This window comes from Patagioenas fasciata, chromosome 1 (assembly GCF_037038585.1).
Source record: "Patagioenas fasciata isolate bPatFas1 chromosome 1, bPatFas1.hap1, whole genome shotgun sequence".
Lineage (NCBI taxonomy): Eukaryota > Metazoa > Chordata > Aves > Columbiformes > Columbidae > Patagioenas > Patagioenas fasciata.
The window spans coordinates 30842109-30856651 of NC_092520.1; the positions used below are offsets into that span (position 1 = coordinate 30842109).

At 33.2% G+C, this 14543-nt stretch overlaps 1 long non-coding RNA gene across 2 annotated transcripts in view; it reads left to right on the forward strand.

The window, feature by feature from the left end:
- LOC136115191 (uncharacterized) overlaps window positions 1–14543 on the forward strand; it is an 88176-nt gene that overhangs the window by 55490 nt on the left and 18143 nt on the right. For both annotated transcript variants that reach the window (XR_011737826.1, XR_010653181.2), the window contains one exon: window positions 2219–2311. This is a non-coding gene — a long non-coding RNA (uncharacterized lncRNA). The remainder of the gene's footprint in view (window positions 1–2218; window positions 2312–14543) is intronic.

Consider the following 14543-nt stretch of genomic DNA (forward strand, 5'->3'; position numbering starts at 1 on the left):
TTTTCTTTTTTTACTCAGTGAAAGTGTTGCTTTGTGATTTTATTTTTGTTTTGTGCATTGTTGGCAGGAGTTACATAGAATTTTTAGGTAACTGATGTGCTAATACATAACAAGCTAGATAAATTAGGTTTCAGAAGGAATATCTTTGTTGAAAAATACCTTAGTTTTGGATGCTGGACAATTTTGGAAATGGTTAGAATAAGCTAGGCACAAAAATTTCTGCATATGTTTAATAGGGTATAAGGCAATGTCTGTAGTTATTTTCTTTTAACCCTTTATTGTAAGTTTTTTAAACACTCCAATTCTAATAAACTTTGGACTGTATCTATTCACTAGACAGTTGATAGTATCACAACTGAGAAATAGTTTTGATCTTAGCTTCGTATGTTGCTGTGTGAGAGCTCCAGCAGGCTTGCACGAATATTGGAGGAGGGCAGCAGAATTTGAGCTCTACTGCAGCTAACACTTAAAGTTTGGCAGGTTTTTTTACTTTAATAATTGTATCTAATAATATTTTAGTGTATCATTTAAAAAATGGCTTCTCTTTATACAGCATACTAAGTTTCATGACTTTATGTAATTCTGCTCACTTTTCCATATCTCAGTAATGAACTGTTGCTAGTGTACAAGAGTGACCTCACACACATTAATTACCACATATACACAACAGTAGAAAATGTGCATTATATACATTTAGCTCTTATTTTGTTATAAGTTTCGCAAGATATCTTCTAAAACTGGAGACAATATTGTTAGATTGCTCAAAACTGAAAAATAGCAGTGACTTTCAGTGATCGTTATTAATGTCTAAAGGAAACCACTGTTAGGAATAGAATCCCCTCACCCCGTGACTATTTAGTTTGTTTTCAGACACTGCAATGGGTGTATACACAATAAATAGATTATAATAAACTTTTCAACATTGAATCTAGTTGCAACTAATTATTTTATTTAGCATTAACTAAAATTCACTTGAAGATTTGGTCTGAGAAAAAGATAGTTACACATCGAATAGGGCTCAAGCTTGTATTTTCATTTTAAGTGGTTTTATGTAAGTCCAGTTTCAATATTATCTTTAAGTATGTTAGATCTCAATATAAACATGCGGGGGGGGGGGGGCATTTTCGGAAGAACTTTTGTGTTTCTGGTTTAAGAACAGAAACTTTTTTTTTTGAAGGTGTAATAAAAGATGTGTGGAATACATGAAAATAATGACAAATCCGTTTTTCTTGTTAAAGCAGGGTGCTTATTATAGTTCCACGCCTGTGAGGGAAGTTTTAGTTATTTCTGGAATATGCTCAAGGAATTAAGAGCAAATTTATGGAAATATTTGTAAACAGGTGACCTGATCTAAGCATCTGCTTGTTTATTAGGCATAGGATGTATCTCGTCAGGGTATCTGCAGTGAAAAAGTCAAAATAAAGGTAGAATAAATTTAAGAATTTGGCTGTGTGAATGCATTGTTTCCTCCAGTAGGTATTTGACTATAGTTACTACCTCTATCAAGTTATACTTTGTTCTTACTTGATCATGGCTTAATTACTCTCATGGTTTGGTTTTCTGTTTGTTTGGTTTTGTGTTGTGGGGAAGGTGTTTTAAGTTTTAAAATTTTATTTCATCACTCAAAGTGTGTTTTATCACTGTAATATTTCAATTATATATTTTAAAGTAGCAAATATTCGTAGGCTACATTTTAATAAAGGCAATAATGGTACAACCTTGAAGAGCAAAAAAAATTGAAGCTCCTCAAAGAAAACACTGGAAGTTAAATACTTAACAGTCAATAGCGTATTTTAGGAAATATAGCAGCAGTAATCACATCTCCGTTAAGTAGTTTATACTTACCTGTTTGCTTGTTTGAGGGCGGAGGGAGAGATTTGGTGGGGGGAGGGGAGGAGGGAGGGAGAACAACACCCTCCCCTCCTCCCCCCCCCTTTTTTTTTTCTTCCTCTTTCATCTTAAAATGCTGTGGGAAGAATGAAAGCAGAAACATGCTAATCTGATTTGTTTCAGGAGGCTTCTGATAATAAGTAGGCATATCACAGGTGTTCCTAATCAAGTCAGTTTGCTTAAAAAAAAAAAGTATTTTTAAAATTAGGATTTCCTGTAACATAGACAGTGCGAGGGTCAAGCCGATGACCTACATCTATGTTTGGGGATCAACCATGAAACTGTGGGTGTTAGAAATATGTTATAATACATGACATTTTTATTGCAGGTTTCGACCTTTCAATAGAGAGCTGATTTTGGAGAATGGCTTACTCCTGTGACTGAAAAACTCTCTCTGGAAGGTTGATGGAGCCTAAGCATGGTATATATCATATTAACATTTCTCTTATTACATGTGTTTTTTATTTTTAAAAAGTATACAGTGGTATAACTTAGATTATTCAAAATAGGCCTGTTCTGCTGGGTTTGCTCAATATTTCTTTACTTGTTAAAATAATTATTCTTTACACTCTTTCTGTGAAATTATAAAAGACTAAGTAAAAGTATTCGCACAAGTTGTGCTCAGAAGGAAATGAAGTGTTCAAAACTATGTATAAAAAGCTGAGTTTGCAACAGCCTTGATCATTGGAGTTATATAAATTCTCCACATAGTATTGTTCTCATATTCTTGCCTTGGGAATTATTCCAACTGAAATGTTGCTAATCCAAAGCCGAAGTATGGATTATATAGTGTTTATTTTTAAATAACTTAATTTTTTTTTTGTTGGGAGGGTGTGTTAAAGAATAGAGACTACCTGAGTGAATTTCAAGGTACTGTGCAAAATTTAATTTTAAAAGCATTAATAAACAAGCTGCCTGACAAGCAAAGATGCAGAAAACAGGAAAAAATGGTCTTCAGAGCCCCACACCTGTATCAGAATGGTCAGAAATTTGATTTATTTTGTCCATTTGTCAGTAAACAGATATTATATAGTAAAACGGTGAACACTTGAGAATAATTAATATGGACTATGCTACACTCATATTGCAAGTCCTGCTTTGCACTAAAAGTACTAATTTGGCTGAAACTGAGAAATCCATTCAGAGTAATCATAACCTATCAACTTGTATATGAATAATCTTAACTAACCATTTACATAAACAATTGAAATTAAAATAGTAACTGCTCTTGGATTGAGTAAATTTGTTTAAATACTAAATGCAGGAGTAAAAACTGTAAGACTTTATCTTCAGCAAAATATAGTACAGTACAACAAATTTTATAACCATGTTGTGACTTTAGCAATTCTAGCTTTCAGCTGGAATCCTGTTTTTATCCTTAATCAAATCTGCCTTCAAGAGCACTTTTTTTTTGTAGGAAGTAATTGTACCATAAAATAAGAGAAGTTTTAAAAACAAAAATTTTAGATTATCCCAGTAACTGCTAATTTATAACAGGCAAATCCAGTGAGGTGTAACTTTCGTATTTCCTCAGTGTTGTAACTAGTGTCTAGTGTAACTGAAGAATTGCTGCCTTTTACCACTAAAATACCTCCTGTTACAGAAGTAGTTGAGGCATACATGTTTTGAATTTTTTTTCATATAATATTATGATTTTAGGGTAGTTAAGACCTCCTATGGAAAATAATCAGTGAGAAACAAAACTTTGAATACAGAAAGCATAGGAAGTGAAACATAACTTTATAAGCTTTGTAGTTTGTGATTATTGCATAGGTAATTCTTTCATTTTTAATCTTGTCTTTCTTTCTGTGATTAAAAAATAGCAGTGAAAGTATTTTTATTAATCCTGCAACAGTGTTTGGGTAACATGCCTAAAATGCTCCCAAATAAATAAATATTTCACAGTCCGGAAACTGCTCTGGCTTGCCTTTTTTTTAAACTTTTCTTTTTTTTTTCCTCTCCCTTTTTTCTTTTTGTTCTCTTAGGAATATTAGGATTTCACAGAACACTTCTTTGAATTTGTTCATTTTTTTCCTTTTTTTTTTCCTCCTGTACAAAAGCAATTACATTCTTGTTAATGAAAATCAAGATTATATTGCAAGGCAAAGGTATCTAAGGCTCCCTTGTGACATATTTAAAAGGTGAAAGTTTGATGAAGTGTTCCTTGGTCTGACACAAGTTCAGAGCGTTTCTCATAGGTTCTTATTCAGAAAAAAAATATGGTTTCTGGTTCACAACTGTAAATCAAAGGGGTTTTAAATTCTGGGCCTAATCCTGCAAATTTTTAAATACACAAGTAGCCCTAATGACTCACTACCAAGAATAAGGATTTCTAGAATCATGTTCTCATTAGATGCAAACTTTATTTAATTTAATGAATAAAAGATACTGAAGTATTTTGAACTTCGAGACAAGTCTAAATAATTGTTATGGAGTCCAAAGAGAAGAGTTTTGCAGTAGTGCAGTAATTGAGTCTTACTCATTTACAAGCTCAAATAGCTTACAAGAGAGCTGCAGTTCTCAGTTATCATTAGAACCCACTTTCTAAGTGTTGATTTGCTCGAGAACATTTTTATTCTGAAATTTGGCTTTTTTTTTTTTTCTAGAACTGTTTTGTATTTGATAGTCAGCATGGCTGTTTCCTGACCCAAAGAGTAGGTGAAACTTTTGAGAGAGTTGTGGGGTGTGTTTGTTTTATTTTCTTATTCTTAGCCTCTGCTATTGCAGTTCTTATTTAGCAAAACTACCACTTATTTTGTTGAAGGTTGAGCCTGAAATAAGGGCTGCAGTGCTGGCCCCTTAAAAATTGTTGGTGTGGCTGTTGCAAACTGTACGCTTGACTTTGTAAACTGTTTTGCAAAATCGAATTGTAATGAAGCTGAAAAGATAAAAATGAGAAGCACTTCAGCAAAGAAGTCTGTACATGTGTAACTTTTCATGGCCATTTTAACTATTCGTACTATAGATACATGCTTGAGACTCTACAGACCTTGTTGACTGAATCACAATTTGAAAGCTGACAATGCTTTGCTTATTGCTCATCTAAAAGAACTGTTGCAGGTTACTTTGTCAACTCGTCTATGCTTTCTTTAAGGACTTCTCTTGCTATTAAAGGCAACTTAAATAATTTTCCTGAAAGAGATACATAGCTATAAATGCAAGCCCTGCCTAGTTATTACAAAACATGTAAAATCAGTCATGATATCTTAAGCATGGCTGTTTTCAGTTTTGAAATCTGAAACAACTGAATTTTCTGGATTTTGTTAGTTTAAACTAGATCCAACCCTAACATTATTTTTAAATGGAGTTTTGTATACTATTAAATTTAAATAGACATTAACTTTTATTATTAGATTAGACATTTAATGAAACTTGTATATAGGAAGGATTTAAGACTGGTATACTTACACCTCATTTTTCCTTGTCTGTTGATAAAATGGTTTTGCAAGGCAATAGGAAAAGAAAAACAAATGACATACAAATTCTTAAGGAAAAATAGTTAAAACATGCTAACTGGGATAGTTAAGTGCTTATTATTCTAATTCAAACACAAATATATGAAAGTAAGGTATTGCCCTTTTTATTATTTTAGATTTTATTTATTTAATTATTTCAACAATATGCTAAGTAGAAGTTTATGTAAACCCATACATTTAAAATATAGTTGGGCAAACAAGAAATTTAATTAGAGTTCTTAAATGTTCAACATCTGTATTGATGGCTCATTAATCCACCTTGGTTCAGACTGCTGTAGGTACACTAACATGAAAAAGGCCATGTATGAAGATGCAACTGCTGAGTGGTGTGTTTGAACAAACCACTGTTTCTAGCTTTTTTTAAATGCTGAATTTATTTTAAATGCATGGATATTCACAGTAAATTTTTACAGCCAAGTTCGTTGGAGGTAGGATTTTTTTTTTTTCAGAGAACAAGTTTTTTCTGTTGCATTATTCTAAATTTTTACAGCCATATTTTGAGAAACTTAGTGCTTTATAACAAAACATACTACAATAATCTATTCAAAGTAAGAAATCAGCAATAACTATTTTTAAACTCGTGTAGTACTTAAAAATCTTAGTAGTGTGCAAATATCTCTAAAATATTTACACCTTTCCATTAACCCACTAAATTTTAAGAGCTTGCTTTTTATTTCCTGTGAGTGTTCTCTTGGTTTTTTTTTGTTTTGTTTTGTGGGTTTTGCTGGGGTATTTTAAGCCTTCAAGCAAAAGATTTTCATTATTTTCTACATCCACTTCTTAGCTGATATGAAGAGTGCTTTTTTTTTTAATTCCCCCTCAACCCACAGAAAGAAATAGATGTAAGTATTATATAAAAGTTAATATAAACATTCTGAAAGTACTGCAATTATGAATATGATTGTAATCTTCCTAACTCTAAATGATAATTTCCTATTTCAAAATAGATATAGCATAATATAAGTCACTTTTAGATTTAGAAAGGACTTCCAGTGCATCCAGTGGATCTGATAAATGAAGACAATTTCTGTATTCTTTTGGAGCAAATTTTTCTCTTGGTAGAATAGGTAGATGCCATGGTCTTAATTGTGTTAACACTTTAGTAACTCTGAACACACTTTGCATCTTCCTTTTACAAGCTAGTCCATATTTTAGTCAAGATCAAAACTTAGAATTAGAAAAAGAGGATGCTCTATCTGTTGTGAAACATTGTAATGGCTCTTATGAGAAAGTCTATCTCTAAAATTCAAAAGTCTATTGCAGAACAGAGTTCTCTGTTGGTACTGTCACACTTGTCAGTATCTTGCACAGGCATAAAAACCTCCTTATCAAAATGCTGGTTATGTACTGGTTATCCTGTCCCCATAGTCCTCAAAACCAAAATATTTTTTCTGGGTTCTCAGGAAAAGAGACAATTATACTTTTAATATCAAGCACAGGAGTTACACAAGCAGCAGTCAAATGTGTATTTTTCTTCATCTGTTTTATCACCTAACTCTAATAGTATGTTTCGGTTCTGAGGCAGAGTGAGTAATAGGGATTTTAGTTCTCTATGACCAAAGTATTTTTTTAAACAAAGGGTCATATGCTCGTCTCTAATGCTATGTATGTAGAAATCCATAGCCTGGATGATATGCAAGAATTACTAATATGTTTTCCACACTTCTTAGAGTCTTAAATTCATGACCCCTCTGATCAGTTCAAGAGCAGATAAAATATAATTTGAAATAAACTCACAGGAAAATGCTTGTACTTTTCTTTCTGGAATTACCAGGTTTAAAATCTGGATCTTCATCTGCATTGTGCCTGTTTTGCATCCAGGTTTAGAGTGTAACTAGGAGACTCTTGAATTAGCAGTGAGAGAATAATTCCTTCCAGGGTATTAGTACTGTTGGACTGTGTTCTGTTTTTACACCAGCAACTCTTCAATTTTCATTAAGGTTCTTATCCCAGCTATGTCACTGTTATTACAGTGAATTTGGCTGTTAATATTGAGTGTTTGTTTCAGAAATTGATATTTTTGTGAAATTGCATAAGAAACTAACAGAAATGTAAAATACAAGAATGTTAGTAAGTTATCTCTTAAATTTATTGTCCTTGTTTTGGTTTGGTTTTTTGCTATTTAGATATACAGATTTCTTCTGACATTTTTGGTGTGTAATACTTAATTCATCAATCTCGGAGTTTTCTGACTTGAAAGTGATTATTTCAAATGCTGACCAAATTGTTGTTCTTGTTGTTTTATTTTTAGATTAATATAACTTATGCTGCTGACCCACTTTCCATTATGCAAAAACCTGAACAGAATTTGTCTTTGAGGTAGGACTTCATGAATGCTAACACTAGAGGGCAATTCAAAGCAGCAGTTTACCCCAGAACGGTTCCCCGTGCCTGTGGCCCAGGGTTGAAAAAAAGGGGAGCCTATGGAGACCTTCCCAGGGTCACCCCCAGGGAGGAGCTGGTCTTTGTGATTACCCTCCTAAATCATTTATTTAACTTGCTTTTCATATCCAGTAAATGGATCTTTGAGTGCTCCACTGAATGAGGAAGAAGTTAAGCCAGTTCTTATGCTTTGCTGAATTAGAAGTTAAGAAATGTCTTCCACAGTGTCTTACGTCACTCAGTCTTGCCACTGTCAAAAAGGCACAACTTAGTCAGTGGTGGTTTTTTGATTGTTTGTTTTTTAATTTGCTCTCATGTGCCACATTGAACCCTTTGAAAGATACTAGGGTTTGAGAGGTAATGTAATGTTGCAATGCAACTTAAATGCCTTCTGTTAAGTATCAAGGAAAATTGAATATATGGTGAGTAAAAAATATTCTTGTAAAATTCTTACACAATAGTGCAAGATTATGCAAATTAATAAGACAGTAAAAAATAATTCATTTTAGAAAAACAACACAAAACAAACCACACACACACACAAAACCACACAAAAAACCCAAACAAAGATAAAAAAAAAAAACCACGATACAAACAACGTAAGACACTAGGCAGGTAGTTTGAGTCCATAACTTTATCAAGGACAATATATTATATCAAATGTTGAAAAAAAAAAAAAAGCTTGAAGATGAGGAATCAGGTGCTGTATTTAATATTTAACCAAGGAGGAAAGATCATCTGTGTATATTGTGCACAATCTAAACAATTTATATAACAGTGCATTACATAATAAATTACAGTTTTCACAGTTGAAATGTTCATCATAGATTTATAGAACATCCTAAATGCTTGTAAATAATAACCTGCAATGCAAATGATGTCATGGTTCTTGAAAAGCACTCTATTCTTATTTTAGCAACGCAAATTCTCTCATTATATTGAAATGTATGCACCCAGCCATGTAAATGCTTGTGTCACAGTACAAATTTCAACACAAGGGCATTTTATGTGTGTGTTTATACTTATCTCTCTGTCTTTTATATACATATATATCATATAATATGTGTTTTATCTATACTTATATATATTTAAAAACTCATGTAAGATTAAAATGGTATGATCATTCCTAATCTCCATACTGTTTTTTCAAGTAATATTATCTTTGCATTCTTTTGCACAACTTGTTATAAATATCTAAAACTTATTCTTGCTTTAGCTTTTCTCAACGTTTCTTTTATAAATAATACTTAATTACAATCACTCTGGCAGTGCCACAAATCTATAGAAATACTACTATGCATCGTTACAGTAAACATTTACACCTGTCTTCTGCAGGTCTGATCAGCAACTCCAGTGCAATTTGAATATATGTAATCTGCTGACAATGCTGTGCTGGAGCCTTGGGAAGAGAGATTGTGTCATCACACAGTATATAGTCCGACAATGACTGACTTTGATGAATCTGTGAAAGAAGAAAATAGGTTTTTTTACCTCTTAATTTGTAAAATGCACACAAAAAAGTGGAATTTAACCCACTGAAGTTGTTAGATTGTCTGGGCTTTGGAGGAGGTTTTTGGTTTTGCTGGGAGTGGGGGATGTTGGATGAATTAGTTGGTAATCATGTACGATGATAAAGAGGAGTTAATCACACACATGAACTCTTGATTTTGAGAACATGAATATTTATAGTGAATACCGAAGTGCTTAAACCAAGCATACATGTAAGCTTTAAAGGAACTGAATCCTTAGTCTTTTGCAGGTAAGACATTAACAATTTAAGCATAAGCATTTTCATTGCAACAAGGCTCTTGTCTCCTTTTTTCCTTTTACCAACTTCATTTTTGGTCCTAATTCAGAGAGAGAAGTTCTGTTGTTAAGTTACAATTAAGAAATGTGTCTATTTGAACAAAGGAAGAACAAATGTGTAAGTACCAGCAATATGCAGACCAGTATTGCAATATTGGTCTGTTCTGTCTTTAAGCAGGTGGTTTCATGTGGCAGGCTGCAAGAGAGACTCTTTTTTTCTTCCCAGCTTTTGACAAAAAAGATGACGCATATGACTCAGAATTAGAAGGGGAAATCTGCCAGTTTGCATCAGTTCCTTAACTTGTGGGCTGCTATTCACCACAAGGAAAATCAGTATACTCACACCAGTGCTTTTTGAGATGAGGAGTGATCATTTCCTTCAGAAAGTGTAGGATGATTGGAGTAGGCCTTTCATATCTTACACTAGGTTTGTTGTATAATAAGGTATTTTTCAATTGTATTAAATTTTTAGGAAGGAAAAAAAATCAAATGTTCTTAGATGCTACATCTACTGTTTAAAATATGAATCAGACATGTTCTAGCTTAATGCAGAGTAGAAGCAAAGGATCTCTTCTCCTTTTTGAAAACATTTCTGCTGGCACAGAAATTCAAAGCCCATTGTAGATTTCCACAGTTGAAAGGTAAGTTGTTTTTTTTTTTTTTTGTTTTACATCTTATTAACCTAATGCCACATATCTGAATCTCCAGTTCCAGCTTTTAAGTAAGTTAGTAAGACTGAAAATTAAATATAGTATCTTTGAGGGCAGAAGCCATCTGTTTTGAAGGGGAAAATAATTATTTGAAGTAAGGAAGATCTGATTTTCATAAATGCCATGCTTTAGACCTGCTAAAAAAAGATAATGGACAACACAGAGATAATTCAGATTCTTTCATAGAGGTTTGAGTTATGATGGAGGGAGACTTCTCGCAATACTGATATTTGCACAAAGAACGTATTGTGAACTAGCCTTTTTATTAAAAAAAAAAAAGTAAAACGCTAATTATTGAGAGATTAATGTCTTCTTGGTTTGTGGGTATTTACTAGACAGTTTTATAGGGCTGAGAGTACAGTTTTGATTTTTTTTTTTCTTGACTGCTGGTGTGCTTTAGGTAATGGATTATAAATCTTTTTTTTAATATATTAACTTCTAGTTAATTCAGCATGGTTTTACTTTAAGCTTGTTGGTGAAATATTGAAAATCTAGCTTAATATAAAGCCATAAGAGGCACTGAGCATCCTTATCTTTTTTCTTTTTTTTTTTCTCCAATCAATAAAGTTCCTTTCATTTGGCAAAACTGTTGTTTCGAAAAAGGACATCCTAAGTTTATTTTCTAGCTGGAAAAAATGGATTTCACTGCTTAGAAATCTGTGTCAGCCTTAGAAAGCACCATTTTATTTTGCATTAGCTCAGTTTTGTGAGTGGTAGGTCTCCCTGATGGGGAAGTGGGGAGCCAAGCCATGAATGTTTTTGAAAGGGTGTTTACATGTCTGTGTTAGATGGTCTGTCTTCTATGAATATTTCACAGAGCAGTAGGGGAAAGATTAAAACACCCTTCTGAGTTGTTGCAGCAGCATATTTCCTCAGCTACCATTGAATAAATGATAATCAAAGTGGATATTATGACTAGGAATCTGTACCCCCAAATGTGTTAAGGACATTTGAAACTTCTACTGAAGTCATTAAATAATGAAGTTGTAGAGATACAGCTAAGGATTGGAAAAGTTGCAGTGATTACTTGGTGTTCACCTGCTGTTAACTAGCGAATTACCTTAACAGTTGAGTTGATTTCTTCTCATGATTCACTCTAACCTTTTGTACGAAAGTCATACAGTTGTCTGGCATTTTATAGCAGTCAGGTAAGGATGATGTCAAGACAAATTTACTGTCTGAGCCAGAAGGCAGGCTCACAAAAAGCTACTTCTTTCAGGACACGAGAAGCTCTTTGTTCTGTGGCCTTGGTCTTTTTGTGCTTTGACCCTTACTTTATGGCATTGTCACTCTGACCCTAAATCTTTGGAAGGAGACGTGCAGCAAATTTAGCCCTTTACAAGTGGGGTTGTGTTCTAAGCTATGGGCCTGGTTTTTATCTTTAGGCATTATAGTTCCATACAATGCTGAGATGTAATGAAATCAAAATTTAATATGTATGGTTTTGTGTAGTGCAAATAGTAGTACTTACATATCAGGCCACATTTTTTAATATAGATTGCTATATTACTGTCCTATGATTTATGGTTATTGACCAATTTCAGATAAGACGGCAACCATGAGGGCAGCCTGGTTAACACTTTGGAAGGCAGCACTTTGGAAACTGATCCTGTGCACAGACCACCAGGGTTCCTGCAAAATGCTACCTGACTATTAACTATTCTATTGAGAATAAGAAATGCTTTGCTCTGCATTATAGAGTTAGAAGATTTAAACAACTGCATGGTTTGCTTTCCCAGAAGACTGGGTGCCAGCTTAGGGAAGCACATTTTACACTAGGCCTGTGACTGCTTCCCAGGCTAAATGAGTAAATCTTTTGAGAATGTAATAGAACTAACTTCTCTTTTTTTTCTTTAAGAAAGCTAGAAATGAATGAGGAGGACAGAAAACTAATAATTAGCTGATATGTTTTGATATGTATATTTATATTTTAGGAAGAATCAAATCTATTTAAGAAGAAAACCTGTTTTGCTATCTTAATAACTTTCCCTTACTTAGCTGATTTGTATTGTATGGGTATTGTTATTCTGAGAAGAATTGTTCCAGGTTTTTTTGGTTTTGTGGGGTTTTTTTACCAGCAATTATTCTATATACTTCAGGTTTGTAAACTTGAACTAAAGTCACAGGATATTTTCTGAAGGTAATAGTGTATAATCTAAGGATATGGGTTTTGGAGAACTTGGGGGAAGAAAAATTATCTTTTTCAAATTAAAAAATATTTTTTAAAAAGGTGTTATGATTTTTTTTTTAATACTAATACAGAAACTGCAGTATTTTAAGACAGACCTGACTTTCTTTTTGATGAATACACTAGACTGCTAATATTTTTTTGTGATAAAATCAGGAGGAAGAGAACATTTTAATTACGACTATAATGAAATATAAAACTTCATAGAACTTAGACAATAGCTTCTTCATTTTTCTTAATTTTGTATGTGTCCTTTCAAGCAGAAAGAATGCTGGTACAGATTGAAAGTGTTCACAGAGTTTTCTTCCTGTGTGCGTGCCAAAGGTGCAGGAAAGACAGATTTTTAAAAATGGGGTGCAAGCTATACCAGAGCTGTCAAGAGGGACCTGGAAAGCTCTTCTGAAATACAACTTCTACACACTGTTAGAAGCCAGAGCTTGTTACACTGTACAAGTTCCCTGTGAAGTATTTCATATAGCGGTCTAGTTAATGCATTGTCGTCTGACAAAACACTCTTTAGAAGCTGGGAAAAGAAGTGGGAGGAGTTAGTCGTATTCAATATTGGTTTTAAGCTAGAGGTGATACTAAAATATACTGATAATATATTAAAATATACATTGATGATATTTTGGTGTGCTGCATCAGCTTCGCTTAGTTCTGCTCTTTGAACTAGCAAACTATAAAAACTTTGACATCCTGTACTTGTTCAAGTCAGAACTAACTACCTTCAGTCTCTTGCCTTCCACATACATCCCCTGCATTTTGGTTGCTGTTCAGTGCTCCAATAGAAGCATCGATATGGCAGTACCAAATAACTGTCTTCACTTTGATTTGGTTTTGTGATTGCAATGGGGGGGGAAAAAAAATTCATCTAATACAGACGAATATGTGAGTCAAGCTAGTATAAGTAGTGGCTGGAGTGCTGAGATGAAGTAAAAAGGAGTTAAAAATGAATTTGATGCCAATAGACCATAACTGCACTTCCAGATTTCCAGGTATTTTTATACTTCTGAATTTCTTGATGTTTCACTTCCTGGTTTTTATTTTTAGCTACCTTTGTAATTCTGTGTTTATCTTTTGCAGTAGTTCTCCAGCTAGTCTAAATACATTGGTTCATGATCCTTAAATTTGTATTCAGAAAATTACCCAAAGCATTAACTGTGACTTTTTAACACAAATTGATAATAGTCTTAGAAATATTCAGCTGCTTGGTAGGAGGTATGGGAAGATCTATCATACATGGAGAGGGTGTATAAACTCAGTCCTGAATTGCTGCTCCTTTTTGAGGTGAAGTGGAGCTAATTCGTTGCTGGATCACAGTAATTTAACAAAAACAAAATAAATCAAACTAGCACAGAATTGCTAGGTTATAGAAGATTATTTTTTAGAACTGCAGTCTTAAACGTGAGTTCAAAATCTTACTGTTACTTCAGGGGAATAGCAAATAAGGTGTACAGTTTTATTCTCTTAATTCTTTTTCCTCTGTGACCACTAAGTAGTCTCAATTAAGTGAATTACTGAATATCATAGGCCATACCTGAAACAAATAATAATACAATAGTAGCCAAAAGCACACTGATACCTTTAAAGTAATGCTTTGAAGTATTTCCATTGAATCTTTTCTCATTTTTAAAAAAATATATGCTTATCGCTTTAAAGGCTGCTGACATTAAGAATTAGGAAGAAAGAGGAGTCCTTAAGAACCAGAAGGCAGAGGTAAAACAATATAAAACTTGCATTTACTTCTAAATCTAAGTTTTAAGAATAAGCAAGAGTTATAAATTCTAGTGTGTTCGCAGTATATATATTACAATGTTGAGTAGGTATATGACAAAAATAAAAAACTACTATAGTTTAAACTGGTAGGGGCAGAGGGGGGAAGTAAACAGTATATTATCAAGATACAGCTACGTATAATTCCAGATCTTATGATTTTAATGTTTGAGAATAGAACTGTTTAGATTTCGTAACGCTGAAGTGACTTTCTCTCTTAACTCTATCTTTTGCCTGGATTAATGTAGAAAAATACATATATATATATATATATGTATTTGCAGCAAGAGCTGAACCATTGGTGTGTTTATTCATATT